At 45.1% G+C, this 17274-nt stretch overlaps 1 long non-coding RNA gene across 1 annotated transcript; it reads right to left on the reverse strand.

Moving 5' to 3' along the window:
- Positions 1–363: 363 nt before the first annotated feature.
- Positions 364–6254, reverse strand: LOC138076959 (uncharacterized). Its single transcript, XR_011144688.1, has 4 exons — positions 6129–6254; positions 3349–3490; positions 2199–2394; positions 364–1338 (listed from the first exon to the last, which is right to left on the reverse strand). It is a non-coding gene; the product is annotated as an uncharacterized lncRNA (long non-coding RNA).
- Positions 6255–17274: the final 11020 nt, after the last annotated feature.

Raw genomic sequence — 17274 nt, forward strand, 5'->3', positions numbered from 1 at the left:
CCTGGAAATCAACCTTGTGGCTCATGTGACGCCCAGAGAATTTACTCTGGTGAAGGCCCATCAGTGCACACCTGGCCTGAGCCCCTCGGTCAGTTTGGTATGTCTGTCTTCCTATGGGACAAGGCTGCACAAGGTGTCTAAACATTCTATTCTTCCAGCTGACTCCCTGGTTCACATCCCTGGTTCACAAGCACCTTTAAGGAAAGTATGGCTGCCTTTAGGGCAGAGGTTTATAAATTTGAATAGTCTAAGTGCTAGAAAGGCAAAGTATAGAAGAAAATAAACTGCCAGGATATAATCAAATGTTATTTTTATATCTTATAAGGTACAAATACAATGCCAGAGATTGCACTTTAAATTTGACATTGAAAAAAAATGTAATTTGGAAACAGAAATAACTGTTCAAAGTTCCATAATTTATTACTCTTCAGCTTTGAAATTAAAAATCTGACATTCCTTTCTTACTCCACAAGATGTCAGTCAACATCAGGCTGTGGACCTTGCATTGCAACACACAGCAGAGAATTCATCCTTGAATCTTTTAACTGGGAGCCACATTTAGGTTTTCTTTAGTTTCACAGCAGAGAATAGCTGCTTACAAACATAAGTACTTCCAAACATGGACAGAATCTCTGCACAATGGTGTTTATATTTAGGGTAACCATTCCCAAGATGTCTGTAGAATTCAGGAATCTCAACATTGTGGTATTTGGCTTTCAGTGTAGTATTGCACTGCAGTTCACTAACTTCCATTTGTAGCTCTTCATTCACATTATGAGTCCTAATTGAGAAAGGGGAACGGAGCAGTATCAGTTCATTCTCATAAAGTGTGAAATCGGAGAACCTTTTTTGGAATTTAGTCTTCAACTCTTTAATTTGAGAGATGTAGTGCAGGCCATCATTTTCATTTTTGGAAACTAACTCCAGCACAGGAAAGTGGGCCAGGTTGTTCTGTGCCAAATGAGTCTCCCAAAGACACAATTTCACCAGGAATGAGTCAGCTGAATTATACAGTTGTGCCAGCACCTGTGCATGCCTTTCTAGAGAAATAGCCAGCATGGTTAGGTGTGTCATAATGACAACCAAAAGGCGAAGTCTCTGACCCAATCTCTGCTCGTGAGCTGAGGCACAGATTCTCCTCCAGAGGACATGAAAAACTCAACTTCTTCCACCAGTTCCAAAAACTGCCTTAGGACTACACCACGACTCAGCCACTTCAGTCCCGTGGAGCAGAACATGCTTCCATGTTGGGCATCTAACTCATCAAATAAAGCACGGAACTCTCTGTGGTCTGAGCCATGGGAGCGGGTCCAGGCTGTGGTATAATGCTGGGAAAGACTGAAAGCAGAAGAAGAGGGTGACAGAGGATGAGATGGTTAGACAGCATCACCGACTCAATGCGCATGAATTTGAGCTAACTCTGGGAGATATGAAGAACAGGGAAGCCTGGTACGCTGCAGTCCATACCGGGATCTTCCCTCATGGCTCAGGTGGTAAAGAATTCACCTGCAATGTGACCTTCCTCTTCCTCCCAGCCTTTGTCATCATCCTCATGATCCTGATCATTTTCCTCCACCCCCCAGGGAAAGGCTCATCTCCCCTTGGCCCGTGTAGGACACAAGGTTTCTTTTCTAGAATCTAAATGAAAACCCACCTAATCAATTACTACTGCACAGACTAGCTGAGAATGAAAATAACAAATTCATCTTTGGGAGTAACTGCTCCTAAGTCTGACTATATACACACATCTAAGACAAAAAAATTCACTGTCATTTCAAACTTTTATTTTGAAATAATTAAAAATGTACTGCCACTGTATTTTAATACCAATGCTGAGAATTACTGCTTTGGAAGCAATACCATTTAAAATGTTACACAGATGCCATTAGGATAAAAGAATCACTGAGAGTCAAATCTAGGGGACAATTAACCTGGTTGGTTTACAAGCACAAAGAGAGAAACAAATAATATACAATATTCAAAGATAAAACTCTGAATCTGGTCATGTGGAGAGAAGAAGCCTAATGTCCACTGGGACCCCTCAAAGCAAGTCTGGGGAATCGGCCAGGGGTGCCAAGGGTGGTATTTCCACAGAGGCCCTCCAAAAGCCATGTACCATGGCACTGTAGTCACCAGCAGGGACGCCCCAAGAAGGGTCTGTTTACCTCTCTCATACTGATCCAACTCACAGTTTTTACCTTCTTCCTCCCCAGAGTTCTCAGCCCTCTTCTCACGGTCCTCGAGCTTGGCAATCCTGCTGTCTTTTGGAAACTTGGCCCCTTCCTGTGTGGTGATTTTAACTTCTCAGCAAATGGCTCCGAGAAACTTTTTTTTTCTTATTTTATTTCCTGGAGCAGTAGTAATCTTCCTACTATTCTTCTGCAGGACAACAACCTGGAGGAGGAAAGTGAAAAAGTGAAAGTGAGAGTCGAGTCCAACTCTTTGCAACCCCATGGACTGTCCATGGAATTCTCCAGGCCAGAATACTGGAGCGGGCAGCCTTTTCCTTCTCCAAAGGATCTTCCTGACCCAGGAATCGAACCAGGGTCTCCTGCATTGCAGGTGGATTCTTTACCAACTGAGCTAGAGAAGAGCAACAATAAAGAGATATCTCCCCTGTGGCCAGGAGGTGGCAGTCACACTGCACAGTCAGCAAGTGCAAAGTCTGCTCAGGCCCACATGTTAGCGTCCACGCTGATTTCTCCAGGATGAATTTCTCAGTGTGCAATAAAAGAGCTCCCAGCCCCAGGATCACCTGGCATGCTTATCTAAGAAATAAAAAGGGGAAAAAATTTCTTGGGACTTCACTTAAAACTTTCAAATCAGAATCTCTACAGGAAAGGATCTAGGTTTCTAAAACCTATGCAAGATACCACCTAAGAAAACACACCAAATCAACTACTGTCTAAGTGGCTCCATGTGCCTGTGGAGTCCCAAATCTCGGCACACTAGTAAAACACTAAAGGGGGGCTTCCTTGGTGGCTCAGCAGTGAAGAATCCACTTGCAATGCAGGAGATGCAGGCTCCATCTCTTAGTTGGGAAGATCCTCTGGAGTACTCCAGTATTCTTGCCTGGAGAAGCCCATGGACAGAGAAGCCTGCAGGCGTACAGTCCAACCGTAGAGTTGCAAAGAGTCAGACACGCTGAGCTCTGCAAAACACAAGAGAGGGCCCCACACTGGCACCTGAAACATACACAAGAATGAGAGCCAGGCCCCTGAAGTTGGACCTCGTGCTTCCCAATTACACCATCAATCCCCATCCAGAGCCACTAAAAACTGGGCATGGTATTACAAAACTCAATGACTAAAGATGAAAATTGTAGCAGAACACTCACTGAAGACTCACCATATACAAAAATGAAGAACTATGGGCAGTAGATGACCTTGTGAAAACACAGCCATAGATCAGATATCTGCATGCCAAGGTGAGGTGCGGCAGAAGCAACCAACCTGCCAGCAACTTGATCTTTGCCGTCTGGCCTCCTGAACTGTAAGAAAGTAAATTTCGTTTTTTTTTCAGCTAGCCATACATCTGTGATATCATGGCAGACCCAGCAAAACATAAAACATAACTGATTACACATACAGATCTCAACCCACATCACAGGAAGAGATGCGTAACTACAATATGATGTGACTAGCATTACTGGTTCTGAACAAAATTTATAGGCATAAGATGAAGGACCAGTTCACTGGCCATAGGAATGACATGGGATCAGGGAAAGCATGTGAAAGGGACCATATGCTGCACCAATCAAAGGAAACTGTCACAGGCAACACATTTTAAAGAGGAACGACCAAGGGTTGCCAGTGTGAACAGTCTACAATCATACCACGTGCATTTCAGTTTAAGAAAAGTATAATGTGACTACTCCTATTTTCCTCTGAGCTAATACAGTCTGGGTTTCAAAACAAAAAACACTCATCAGGAAATGTTTTGGCTCTGACTGGTATAGAGAGTTAATGCACCATACTGTGGACACCACAGAACAGTAGCTGCTCTCCTATCTTTGTCCACTTAACTACGTCACACCAAGCTCCGTCTGTGAAAGGATTAAATGACCAATTCCAAACAAGAGTTACTAACTTGATACCTGGGAGATGCAAAGCATGTATGGCTAATGGGCTACTACATGGTACTCAGTACACCTAGGCATTTCTGTCCCCCATGAGCAGAAATAATCTTTAATAAGCTTCAGCTATCTTTGCATGAAAGCTTGTATATGACCAGTGTATTACAGTTTCAATTACATAATAAATTTCATATAAACCAATAAAATTAATCCAAAAAGTTATCGAATCTATGAAAACAAATTTGAACACTTTGGACACACTTGATAATGCTTAAAAACTGCAGTCAAATTAGGTGTGGGTGAGCAACCATAAAAGAATGGAAAAAACTGTAAAAATGTAGATGTAGGAGTCTGTATTCAAATTGCTTTCTTGGGTTGTTTTGTCAGTTTTATTTTGCCTTAAAGAAACAAATTTTAAAGACAAGGCCTTGCAGAAGATACACTCTGTGTATACTTTATACAGAGAAGATAAGCTCCTGCAACAGTGAAGTCAAAGACAAGGCCTTAGTCCCACATCAAAAGACTAACAAATGAATACACATTTTTTTTTTAAAGACTTTTTTATGTGGACCATTTAAAAGTCTTTATTGAACTTGTTAAAACATTGTTTCTTTTTTTTTCAGCGTTTTGGTTTTTTGGGGCATAAGGCATATGGGATCATCTCACCAACCAGGGCTCAAACCTGCACCCCCTGTATTAACCACTGGACTGCCAGGGAAATCTCCTGAGCACACATTTAATGTGTTTTCAATTACAATCAAAGGTGTGTATGGATAATTTACTTTTTTGAAGTATTGATATTACCATACAATATCATGTTAGTTTCAGATTTACAGCACAGTGCGTGCTGTGCTTACTTGCTCAGTCATGTCCGACTCTTTGCAACCCCATGGACTGCAGCCCACTAGGCAAGAATACTGGAGTAGGTCGCCATTTCCTCCTCCAGGGGATCTTCCCAACCCAGGGATCAAACCCAGATCTCCTGCATTGCAGGCTGATTCTTTACCATTGAGTACAATGCAGTGATTTCATATTTTTACAGATTACACACCATATGAAGTTATTACAATATTATTAACTATATTCCCTGTGCTGTACCCCTGTGACTTTCTTATTTTATAACTAACTAGTAGTTTCTACCTCTTAATCCCATTCACCTATTTCAACCACCCCCCTACCCCCTGGATAATTTGCTTTCCATTCACTAACCCTATTCAGTCTACCTAACAAGGTCACTGTGAGGATGAAATGAGATAGTGTATCAAGTCCTAACACAGTGGCTGCACAGAGGAGGCATTCAATATTCTTTAGCTGTGTACCCAGTCACCCACCTCAATTCTTCTAGACCCAACTTAACCTATCTATGTTCAAATATTAATGAAGAGGCTCTCTTGTGGCTCAACTAGTAAAGATTTCGCCTGCAATGCAGGAGACCTGGGTTCAATCCCTGGGTTGGGAAGATCCCCTGGAGAAGGGAAAGGCGACCCACTTCAGTATTCTGACCTGGAGAATTCCACGGACTGTATAGTCCATGGTGTCACAAGGAGTTGGACACAACTGAGCGACTTTCACCCAGCCAGAAGCAGAACATTCTAGGGATCTAAATACCTGCCAAAAGGATAAATATGGAAACATTATGTTTGGTGGGCATGCAAACTAATGAAATTTAAGGAAGCAATTTTAAGAATAAAGAAACTGTCTTTCAAACCAGTATCTCTAGGTAATCACTATCACTTTTCAAACAAAGAACACTTTTACCAAATAAACCACACTTAGTCACAATGCATCATCCATTTTACATAACACTGATGCTCAGTTTGCTAACATTTTGTTTAGAATTTTTGCATCTATGCTCCTAAGAGTGGTCTCCAATTTTTTTAAAAATGATTTTGTTAGATTTTGGTATGGAGTTTACAGTGGGCTTGTGAAACTAGTTGGAAGTGCTCATAAAACCACTTTTTAAATTAAATAGTGCAGTTTAAGTGCTTTACTCTGGATTTTGACTGTTGAAATTAATGTTAGTTACTCTGCTCCACACTGTACATATAGATACCTCATCTCTACTGCCACTGTCCTTATCTTCTGACATCTCATCCTCCCCATCTTCTATCTCCTTTGGGGAAAGACTCATTTTCTTCAGTTTCACCTTCATCTGTGTTCCTGCTTAAAAAGGACAAGACTATCAGGCATATCACAGGGCCTTCAACATTTCATGCTATGTACCTCTTGCCTCTAATATTTGCCTTGTTTCCATTTGGAATAAATCTGTTAGGCTTCACCCTAGTTATTTTCATTCGGAATCTTTTACTCACACCAGCTAATATCAAAATGGATTGCAAAGATTACTTTTGGTATATGTTTGTAGGTTAGGTCTCCCAAACTTTCTCTCCTTCGCTACCATCTATAAACGGAAACTCCTCAAGATAAAAAAGGAATTCCTCCCCTTTCCTCTCATTCTGCTCCCTTCACCACACGTTTTCAGACAACTTGGATGTTCTTAAAAATTTGTAACTTCATTACCAACTGCTCAAATGGAAGCCCTCACAGCGGAACAAAATCAGTACCTACAATTCAAGTGCCTTTAACTCTCCAGACTGAGAACTCATTGTCCAGGATCCTTAACCATCACTTCCAAAATTAACCCGCACAGGGTAGTCACAGAAGCGTTCTCCTCGCCTTAAAACGACCGCCCGTGTGGGGCCGTGCCCACTGAGCCCAGAGGGCTTCCAGGCGCGGCCAGCTGGGACTGCACGCCCCCCGAAGAGGCTGCCGCACACCGCAGCTGCAGACGAGCCGAGAAAGCGCTCCCAGCCACCGCTCCCCACTCCATACCCTGGCGGCACACAGACCGGAAGAGAATGGCGCCCTCGTGGCTAGGCCTTGCCCAATCAGAGCCCGTGCTACCTTTAGGCCCCTCCCCGGCCGCCCTAGGAGGGGCGGGCGGCTAGCAAGACTGGGGGTGGGGTCACCAGCCGGGGGGCAGCACGTAGTGCGCCTGCGCTCAGGGGGCCATTTGGTCTTGGCGGGCCCCTTCCACAGGTGAATGGTCTGTCGGTCACCCGGCGTGAGTTCGAAGTTGCCGCCGCCGCCGTTGCGGGCGGCAGCGCGTGGGGTAAGCGGAGTAGAGTAGGCGAAGGTTCCCATACTTGCGGGGACCTGGCGGGCGGTCACAAGCTAGGCACTTACTATTGGTGGAGCTGTGGAAAGCAAACACGGGTCATAGAAACAGCCACTCTTTGCAGGCTGGTGAGCCAGGGGAGGTTCCAGGAGCTCACGTCCGTTAATCCGGTTAGGCAGCCACCTAGTCACTGCGGCGTGGTCGTATTATCCGCCATTTTCAAGCCTAGAAGGAGGCAGGGGCCTAACGCGAGGCGGAGTGGAGACCCCCCAGACTGGCAGTTGGCCTCTTGACCCTGGAGAATTTTCCCTCGCTGCCCACCAGCGTCTGAAGCTGCCCTCAAAGCAGTTAGGGACAGTACTGTAACCGAAAGTGGGGTTCTGCTTGCTGCCCAAAAGCCAATGAAGAGGCAAGGTTGGTGGAAAGAAAACCTTGCTTTATTTTGGATGCTGGCAAGCCGGGGAGGAAGAGGAGGAGGCAGATACCATTCAAAGGCTGACCGCCGCCCCCCTCCAGCCCCCCAGCACAGCACCGCACCCCACCCCCTCCCACCTCTCCGGGCACCTGCCTCTCACCACCCCCTCTAGCCCCACAAGCAGTCAGGGGGCAATAGGTTTTATAGACAAAGAGAGGCTTATACATAGAAACAGAGACAGTCATCTTCGAGTTGGCTGTTGGTCTGACCGTGCTCATCTTCAGTGTTTTAAGTAGTCTTTAGTTCCAGGGTCAGTCGGTTGCTGTTTCAGTGAAACCAGTTCTTGAAATTGTGGCAGCTTATATTCTCCTCGGAGAAGGCAATGGCACCCCACTCCAGTACTCCTGCCTGGAAAATCCCATGGACGGAGAAGCCTGGAAGGCTGCTGTCCATGGGGTCGCTGAGGGTCAGACACGACTGAGCGACTTCACTTTCACTTTTCACTTTCATGCATTGGAGAAGGCAATGGCAACCCACTCCAGTGTTCTTGCCTGGAGAATCCCAGGAACGGGGGAGCCTGGTGGGCTGCCGTCTATGGGGTCACACAGAGTCGGACACGACTGAAGTGACTTAGCAGCAGCATATTCTGGGTTCCCTTACCCTACTGCTCTCCACCCGGGTGCCCTCTCCCAATAAAATCCCTTGCTTTGTCAGCACATGTGTCTCCTCGGACAATTCATTTCCAAGTGTTAGAAAAGAGCCCAGTTTTGGGCCCTGGAAGGGGTCCTCCTTCCTGCAACAAATGGCGACTCTGGTGGGATTCTTCTTCGCTGAGACTGACATCCTGACAACTCGGGGTACTCAGGGGTCAGCTTGCCTGTCAATAGACCAGACCCACCGGCCACAACTGGGACCCTTTTGTCCCTGGTCTCCTCCTGACGTGGACAACTGGCCAGAGTGCCCCGACCGGTAAGAAACAAGAGACTTTATTGAGCTCTTTCTCCTTCCCTCTCTCTTTCCTCTCCTTAACCTTTCCTATCCTTCCCTGTTTTTCTAGTCCCACGGTCCTGGATGCAGGAATCTGGTCGAAGGGCCCTCAGCCTGAGCTGAGGATTGGAGACTGATCACCTCCTCTTGGCAGAGAACTCGAATTCTGGTTCTGGTCTGGTCTGATTTCTGTAAGGGCTGAGTGTCAGTCCTCCCTTCTCTGGAGGCCCAGGGAAAAGTCCCATAATGCCTGGGTATCTGTAGGTGGCCAGAGACGTCTGTAAGGCCACCCCTTTTACCCCGCCCCCCACCTCCTCCCCCTTCTTCTTTCAACCTGGCTTCCTTTTCTCCCTTGAAATCTTTGATGTTAGTTCTTGGATTCTTGTTTTTAAGGGCTTCCCTGGTGGTGCAGAGGTTAAAACATTTGCCTGCAAAGTGGGAGACCTGGGTTTGATCCCTGGGTCGGGAAGATCCGCTGGAGAAGGAAATGGCAACCCACTCCAGTATTCTTGCCTGGAGAATCCCATGGACGGAGGAGCCTGGTGGGCTAGAGTCCACAGGTCGCAAAGAGTCGGACACGACTGAGCGACTTCACTTTCACTTTCTTTCACTTTCATATCATGGGCACCATGTAGTTAACTTCCTCCACCTGGTGGGAGGGTTTCAGTATTTATAAGATGGCTCACAAGATGTGGCTCAAATGTTAATCCCTTGAGAAGGAGCTAAAGGTCCTTGACTTTGCTTAATGACTAAACTATTATTATTTGGTCTCTTTGACTGTTTTCCTTTGTTTCTGCATTTTCTGACTTTTCTGATTAAAATTATTCTTTGTCTAAAGTTTTTCCACAGATGAAAGGCAGGCAGAGGACATGGAGGGCAAGGACCATAGCGTTCTGCTCTGTTTCAGTAATGATCACAGCTAAAACATTAATACCTGTATGTGTGCCAGGCACTGTACTGGTTGCTTTTCATATAGTTTATCATGGGCTTTTCAAAACAAATCTGTGACTCAGAATCTTCAGTTCAGTCTCTCAGTCGTGTCCAGCTCTTTGCGACCCCATGAACCGCAGCACATCAGGCCTCCCTGTCCATCACCAACTCCCGGAGTCCACCCAGACCCATGTCCATTGAGTCAGTGACGCCATCCAACCATCTTATCCTCTGTCATCCCCTTCTCCTCCTGCCATCAATCTTTCCCAGCATCAGGGTCTTTTCAAATGAATCAGCTCTTCACATCAGATGGCCAAAGTATTGGAGTTGGTTTCATTTTACATTTAGGGAAACTGAGGCACACAGAAGTTAAGGAACTCATCCAAGGCCATTGATTTACATCCTCAGTTGCTTAATATGATCTCCTAGTTTCTTTAAGCCATTTTAATATGTGCTTTGTCAATAGTCATTTGCACCATTAGGCCCTGTAGTTCAGTTCAGTTCAGTTGCTCAGTCGTGTCCGACTCTTTGTGACCCCGTGAATCGCAGCACGCCAGGCCTCCCTGTCCATCACCATCTCCCGGAGTTCACTCAGACTCAGGTCCATCCAGTCCATGATGCCATCCAGCCATCTCATCCTCAGTCGTCCCCTTCTTCTCCTGCCCCCAATCCCTCCCAGCATCAGAGTCTTTTCCAATGAGTCAACTCTTCTCATGAGGTGGCCAGAGTACTGGAGCTTCAGCTTTAGCATCATTCCTTCCAAAGAAATCCCAGGGTTGATCTCCTTCAGAATGGACTGGTTGGATCTCCTTGCAGTCCAAGGGACTCTCAAGAGTCTTCTCCAACACCACAGTTCAAAAGCATCAGTTCTTCGGTGCTCAGCCTTCTTCACAGTCTAACTAACTCTCACATCCATACATGACCACAGGAAAGACCATAGCCTTGACTAGACGGACCTTAGTCAGCAAAGTAATGTCTCTGCTTTTGAATATACTGTCTAGGTTGGTCATAACTTTTCTTCCAAGGAGTAAACGTCTTTTAATTTCTTGGTTGCAGTCACCATCTGCAGTGATTTTGGAGCCCCCCAAAATAAAGTCTGACACTGTTTCCACTGTTTCCCCATCTATTTCCCATGAAGTGATGGGACTGGATGCCATGATCTTCATTTTCTGAATGTTGAGCTTTAAGCCAACTTTTTCACTCTCCTGTTTTACTTTCATCAAGAGGCTTTTTAGCTCCTCTTCACTTTCTGCCATAAGGGTGGTGTCATCTGCATATCTGAGGTGATTGATATTTCTCCCGGCAATCTTGATTCCAGCTTGTGTTTCTTCCAGTCCAGCGTTTCTCATGATGTACTCTGCATAGAATTTAAATAAGCAGGGTGACAGTAGTAGTAACGGATCAAAATTTTAGGAATTATACCCACAGCGGGATTTAAAAAAGAGAATCTTGAGTCATGTGTGTGTTTTGGGGAGTGAGAAAGCATGGCCCTGGATAAGGGACCCTGCCCTTGTCCTAGCTTCAGAAAATCCCAAATAAGGGGAAAAAGAAGAGTAAGAAAGACTTGCCTACATATTTTAGATTTGGTACGTGACTTAGTGACTAAACAACAACTTGACTGAAGATAGTAAAAGAATGTTGACCAATAGTATTTCTCTCTGAAATGCAAGATGTTTCAAGTAAATCAAGGTCAAACTAACAGACTAAAGGAAGAAAATACCATATTATTTTAGATAAACCATGTGTGTGAAAATGTAAGACAAACATTTGGGAGCAAAAAATTAAGCATTCTTATTAAAATCCATGATCAGTTCAGTTCAGTTGCTCAGTCGTGTCCAACTCTTTGCGACCCCATAGACTGCAGCACAGCAGGCTTCCCTGTCCATCACCAACTCCCCAAGCTTACTCAGACTCATGTCCATCGAGTCAGTGATGCCATCCAACCATCTCATCCCCCGTCATCCCTTCTCCCACCTTCAATCTTTCCCGGCATCAGGGTCTTTTCCAAGGAGTCAATTCTTCGCATCAGGTGGCCAAAGTATTGGAATTTCAACTTCAGCATCAGTCCTTCCAATGAGTATTCAGGACTGATTTCCTTTAGGATGGACTGGTTGGATCCCCTTGCAGTCCAAGGGACTCTCAAGAGTCTTCTCCAACACCACAGTTCAAAAGCATCAATTCTTAGGTGGTCAGCTTTCTTTATAGTCCAACTCTTACATCCATACATGACTACTGGAAAAACCATAGCTTTGACTAGAAGGACCTTTGTTGACAAAGTAATGTCTCTGCTTTTCAATATGCTGTCTAGGTTGGTCATAGCTTTTCTTCCAAGGAGCAAGTGTCTTTTGATTTCATGGCTTCGGTCACCATCTGCAGTGATTTTGGAGCCCCGAAAAAACAGTCTCACTATTTCGTTTCCCCATTTATTTGCCATGAAGTGCTGGGACTGGATCCCATGATCTTAGATTTCTGAATGTTGAGTTTTAAGCCAACTTTTTCACTCTCCTCTTTCACCTTCATCAAGAGGCTTTTTAGTTCCTCTTCACTTTCTGCCATAAGGGTGGTGTCATCTGCATAAGAACTAGGGATGTAGGTGTCACTCAAGACACAGCAAAATTATGACAGGGCAGAAAAATTATGACGGATTTGGTCATGTTACAATTTAAAACTTTGGATGCAAGATAGCGTGCATAAAAAATTTTAAATATAAGGAACAAATTGGGAAACAAATACTTGTAACATAATAAAAATTGAGTATCAGAATATGACAAAACTATGGGCTTCCCAGGAGGCTCAGTGGTAAAGAATCTGCCTGCCAAGCAGGAGACGCTGGTTTGATACCTGGGTCAAGAAGATCCCCTGGAGAAGGAAATGGCAAACCGATTCAGTATTTCTGCCTGGGAAGTCCCATGGACAGAGGATCCTGGCAGGTTACAGTCCATGGGGTCACAAAGAGTTGGATACAACTGAGCAACTAAACAACAACAGATGAAAAACTATCATAAGAAAAAGGCAAGGAAATAATGGGCAAAGGATATGAAAAGTAGCTTTCAGAAAAAAATGTAGGTAGCATAAAAAGAATGAAGAGGTACAACCACCAGGAAAACATCATTTAAAACAATTACACGCTACCATTTTATCCATCAAATGAACAGAAATTAAAATATCAACAAGTGTTTAAGGATTGTGGGAAAGCTGGTGAGAAGGTAAGTTGTTACTGTAAGAGGAGGAAAAATATCTACCTGTCAAAGTTTTTAGCTGGGACCCTGTAACAAAAGGCAGATTAACAAGATAATACAGATTTATTTAAGTTTGATGTGGCCAGGAGCCTTCATAATGAAATGACCTGAAGAATTGGTTAAACCTGAGTGTTTTGCTATGTTTGATGAAGAGTGGAGGGTGTGACCAAATGTGACAGGATGGAAAGGAGTATAAGTGTGTCACTAGCGGAAACGGCAAGGCCTCTGTGTTCAGATTCCTCTTGGTGTTCCTCAGTCTTGGAGAAAACATACTCCTTCCCTCTGGGCAGAGGGAGGGCACCTCTCACATGAGAGTTTTATGACCTGCTTCAGGGGAAGGTCAGGGAGTCCTTTCTGCACCTGCTGATTTTCCAGTGCAGTTGGCTTAAAATATTCAGCATGCCAAGGTGCTTATTTTGGGGTAGACTATCCTGAATCCCTGCATTACAAACACCTGGAGAAAATTTTGGCGATTTCCTGTTGAGGTAAAAATTCTCCTTCCTTAAATTTAGGAATTCCATTTTTCTCACCTAGAGATAAGGGATCACACTGAGGAAAACACAAAGTGTGTCTTTATTGCAAGTTTAAAATTTATTCTGGGGAATTCCCTGGTGGTCCAGTGACTTAAGACTCGTCCTCCCAATGCAGATGGCCTAGGTTTGATTCCTGATCAGGGAACAAGATCCTACATGCCACAACTTAAGAGTCCATATGCTGCAACTAAGACCAGGCGCAGCCAAATACATTTTTCAAACAAAGTCTTATGGACATTTTCAAACATACATTATTAAGTAGAATATATAATGAATCCCCTTTTACCCATCACCTCAACCACTTCAATATTTTTGCCACTCTTTTTTCAGCTGCTCCCTGTCGCACTTTTTTCCTTTCCTTTTTTTATTTTTTTGGCTTGAGTATTTTAATATGGATTCCAGGCATCCTATTATTTCACCTATAAACACTTTATTAAATATTGCTACATGCTGTCAAGATTACTCCAGTATTCTTGCCTGGGAAATCCCATGGGCAGAGGAGCCTGGGGGTGCTGCAGTCTGAGGTCACAAAGAGTTGGACGCGACTAAGCAACTAAATGACGACAATAGCAATATCTAGTCTGTGTTCAGTTTTCTGCCTCAGAAGTGCCTTTCTACCTTTGGCATGTTTGAATTAGGATTCAAACATTTCCACTCATTACATTTGGTGGATATGTCTTCTCTTACTCTGTAATAGAAACTCCCTTTCATTTTATCTTTAGGTCTTTGTTGCTGCACGTGGGGGCTACTCTTCATTGCCGTGCACGGGCTTCTCCTTGAGGTGGTTTCTCCTGCTGTGGGGCACACGCTCTGGGCGTGTGGGCTTCAGTAGTTGTGCCCAGGCCTAGTTGCTTGGTACATGCAATCCTCCTGGACCAGGGATCAAACCCATGTTTTCCTGCACTGGCAGGCAGATTCCTATCCACTATACCACCAGGGAAGTCCCAGAAACTCCCTTTTAAATCCCATTTATTTGTTGAAGAAACCAAGGCTTCTTCAAATTTTTACAGAATTTGTCCTTATACTGGATTTGGCCTGCATCATTGAGGTGTCTTAAGCAGACTCCACCATCCTCAGCAGTCTTGTAGACTGCCAGTTAGATCTGCAGGCTTTCTTTCTGCTTCGGTGGGGTGAGGGGGAGGAGTTGGTTTTGTGTTTTTTCTTTTTTTTTGCCAAGAGTTAGGGTTGGTGTACTTCTTTTTCATCCCTCTAGGGGTCACACAGAGTCGGACACGACTGAAGCGACTTAGCAGCAGTAGCAGCAGCAGGAGGCACTTAACATCTGGTTAAGTGACCACTTCTAGTGATGGTAACACTGTTTAGACAGTTTGGGCATTGTCAGCTTCATCCAGCCATCATAACCATGGAGCTTCTACCAGATGGCTCTAGGCAGTTCTCTTATAAAGCAAATGATTGAAAACAATCTTTTGGGTTGGCCAAAATGTTCCTTAGGTTTTTCCATAAAACCCCAAGGAACATTTTGGCCAACCCAATATTATTCATTGACGAGGGAGAGTATATGTGCGGAAAATGACAGAGATCAAATTGCAAAATGTTAATAGTGATTAATTTAGGTGTAGGGAATAGAAGTAATTATTTGTGTAATTCATTTTTTCCCAAATTTAATAAAATGGGAACAAAAAATAATCCTGCCTGTGCCTGAAGGCCAGACAGACAAGGAAACAGACTGGAGGGAAGGTTTCAAGTCCAAATTCCAGGAAGAGCAGCCAGGGAGAGTCCAGAGAATGAGAGCAAAGAACTTGGATTGCCGTCAGCTTTGCTATTCTTTTTGCCTGTCCAGTGTCCATTCCTCCCCCTGTTCCATTTAGGGTCCCCCCCCCATGAATTCTGTTCTGGTGGAACTGTCACTATAGATGCTCCACCCTTTCCTGGTTACAGGTCAAGGGCCAGTCAGCCCCCTTCTCCCATGGCTTTTGAGCATTGAGCAGCTTCGCCCCCTCCTGGAAGCCCTCCCTCCATGGGGGCAGCTGCCTGTCTTCTGTGCCCCAGAGTTCCAGCTGTCAGAACCCTTGTATTCCAGTGCCTGTATGCCCACCCCACCCCCCAGCCTCATGCAGTGCCTGGCACATGGTACTCAGTACTTAGCTGAATGAATGAGGCCCACGTTGCTTAGAGCTGATGAAGGTACTTGAATGTTAGATTAAAAGATCCCAGGTAGAGACTTCCCTCGGAGAAGGCGATGGCATCCTACTCCAGTACTCTTGCCTGGAAAATCCCATGCTCAGTCGGACACGACTGAGCAACCTCACTTTCACTTTTCACTTTCACTTTTCATTTTCATGCATTGGAGAAGGAAATGGCAACCCACTCCAGTGTTCTTGCCTGGAGAATCCCAGGGACAGGGGAGCCTGGTGGGCTGCTGTCTATGGGGTCGCACAGAGTCGGACATGACTGCAGTGACTTAGCAGCAGTAGCAGGGACTTCCCTGACTCTGAGCTTCTAATGCAGGGGATGCAAGTTTGATTCCTGGTTGGGGAACTAAGTAAGATCCCACATGCTACAAGGCATGGCCATAAAAACCAAAAATTTTTTAAAAATGAAGATCTCAGGTGCTCTTGTAAATGTTCCAGAAAATCTGGCAGCAGCTTCCTGGCCCTCCCGTCTAGTCCTAGCTTGTGACCACCTCTCCGGAGTCAGGGAACTCTTAGCCAGGTATGGCCTTCCCTGAATCCCCACTGTCCCCCAGTTGGGCCGTGGCCTGTCTTCCTGAGCAGCCCCCCAACAGTCCCCCTCTGCCTGTGCAGAAGCTTGAAAGGTGAAGCTGAGCTGTTGCACTTAAAGAGGCCACACAAGGGGACATGGAGTAACTACCATCCTCAAACTAAACCTCGTAGACTTATGGACCTGGACACCGGAAGGATACAGCAGTCAGTGTTGGCCTCTGAGTCTCATATGTGTACAGGCAGGTTGCACACCGTTTTTTTGAAATGTATCTTCCAATCCAGACTGACTTTGGCCTAACACCGATTGACTTTTTAAAATTAATTAATTAATTAGACTGCATTGGGTCTTAGTTGAGCTACATGGAATCTTCGATTGCGGCATGCAGGATCTTTAGATGTGGCATTTGGAACCTTGTTCCTTGACCAGGGATTGAACCCAGTCCCCCTGCCTGGGGGGCAAAGAGTCTTAGCCACTAGACCACCAACCACGGAAGTCCCCAGTCTGACTTTTGAGTCAGGATTCAAACCCAGGCAGCCTAACCAGAATCCTTGCTCACCACCTAAACCTTATTGCTTTGTCAGAAGAAGCATACTACAGTGCTTAGAAAATGTAAACGTGTTTCTAGAATCAAATTCCTTAAGCCTGTCCTCATCGTTACTGCCTCTTAAAAAAAAAAAGTGTTTTAAAAATAGAGTGAGAAGGAGAATGATTAAGTATTACAGACTGCAGTTTGGGGTTTTAGAACAATCAACGATAATAATTGCTTATCTTAAGGATATGTAAAGACAACCACTAGTAGAACAGAGTCTGTACCCTTCACAGCAGGGGTGGATGGATCTGTTAAGGTTCTTGGTTACAAACAATGGCAAACAACTCTGACCAACTTAAGCAGAAAAGGAATTTACTGAAAGGCTCTTGGGAGCTCATAACAACAGCTCTTGGAAAACCTGGCAGAGCAAATGGGCAGAAGCCAAGGCAGGCTGGGCAGCTGGAGCCCCAGGGGCAGCTGGATGGGATGCTGCTATTAGCACTGCTGCCCTGTGCTGCCCTGCCGTGGGTCTTAGCATCACGTGCTCCCGACGTGGGACCCTCCAGCTGCCTGAGTGCAAGTCATGGGTCACAGTGATGCCGTGTCCAGAATGCTTTCAGTTTCTGTATTACTAGTAGGAGCCTGGGCTTGGTCTCCCACCAAGAGTCACACACTGAGGGATTACCCTCAAATGAGCTGATAATGCAAATACTAGGGAGCCCTCCAAGAAGGCAGCTCCTCTCTACAGGGAAGACTTGGGACA

The sequence above is a fragment of the Capricornis sumatraensis genome, chromosome 3, assembly GCF_032405125.1.
Source record: "Capricornis sumatraensis isolate serow.1 chromosome 3, serow.2, whole genome shotgun sequence".
In the NCBI taxonomy this organism is placed as follows: Eukaryota; Metazoa; Chordata; class Mammalia; order Artiodactyla; family Bovidae; genus Capricornis; species Capricornis sumatraensis.